Raw genomic sequence first — 1,067 nt, 5'->3', positions numbered from 1 at the left:
TTAATATTGCTATTAATATTATATGTAAAGAGTAATAGAAAATAGAATTTAAAATACTTATAAAATAAAAGAAGAGAAAGAATTGTAGAAGAAATATAAAGAGAAGAGTATTTGATTGCAACATAAAGAGAGAGTATTTGTTTATTATTGTGTGTGTATTAACAACGGAGGTTAACCTCCTATTTATAAGCATATGGGAGGAATGTTTTCAACCCATATTAATTTCATTCTCTATTGGTAACATGAAAACTGAGTCACTTGCATGGGCATCCATATCCTTTGTGTTTATCACAACACTCCCCCTTGGATGACCATTCAGGATTATTGCCTCGTTAAAACCTTACTAAAGAAAAACCCAGTGGGAAAAAACCTTAGTGAAGGAAAAAGAGTACAATATCCTTTAGTGATAGGGACTGCCTCATTAAAAACCTTGTCAAGAAAAACCCAATGGGAAAAAAACCTGACCAAGGGAAAAAGAGTACAGTCTCCCCCTCTTGTCGACATCAGTTGATGTCTCGAAATCGGCGCATCCCAATCTCATGTACCAATCTTTCAAAGGAGGATTTTCGGAGCGACTTTGTAAATAAATCTGCCAGATTATCACTTGAGAGGATCTGTTGGATATCAATTGTCCCTTGATTTTGAAGATCATGAGTGAAGAAGAATTTGGGAGAAATATGCTTTGTTCTATCACCTTTGATGTAGCCGCATTTAAGTTGAGCAATGCATGCTGTATTATCTTCAAACAGGACAGTTGGAGCTATCTTATGATTAATCAGTCTACATGATGACAGAATATATTGAATCAGACTCCTCAGCCAAAAACAATCGCGACTAGCTTCATGAATCGCCAGTATTTCAGTATGATTAGAGGAGGTTGCTGCTATCGTCTGTTTCGTGGACCTCTATGATATAGCTGTACCACCATATGTGAATAGGTATCCTGTTTGAGACCTCCCTTTATGTGGATCAGACAGGTATCCGGCATCTGCATAGCCAACTAGTTGTGACTTGGATCCATAGGGATAAAACAATCCCATATCAACCGTTCCATGAAGATATCGAAA

This window comes from Arachis ipaensis, chromosome B10 (genome assembly GCF_000816755.2).
Source record: "Arachis ipaensis cultivar K30076 chromosome B10, Araip1.1, whole genome shotgun sequence".
In the NCBI taxonomy this organism is placed as follows: domain Eukaryota; kingdom Viridiplantae; phylum Streptophyta; class Magnoliopsida; order Fabales; family Fabaceae; genus Arachis; species Arachis ipaensis.
The sequence above is the reverse complement of the archived record's forward strand: the minus strand, read 5'-3'. Positions refer to the sequence as shown.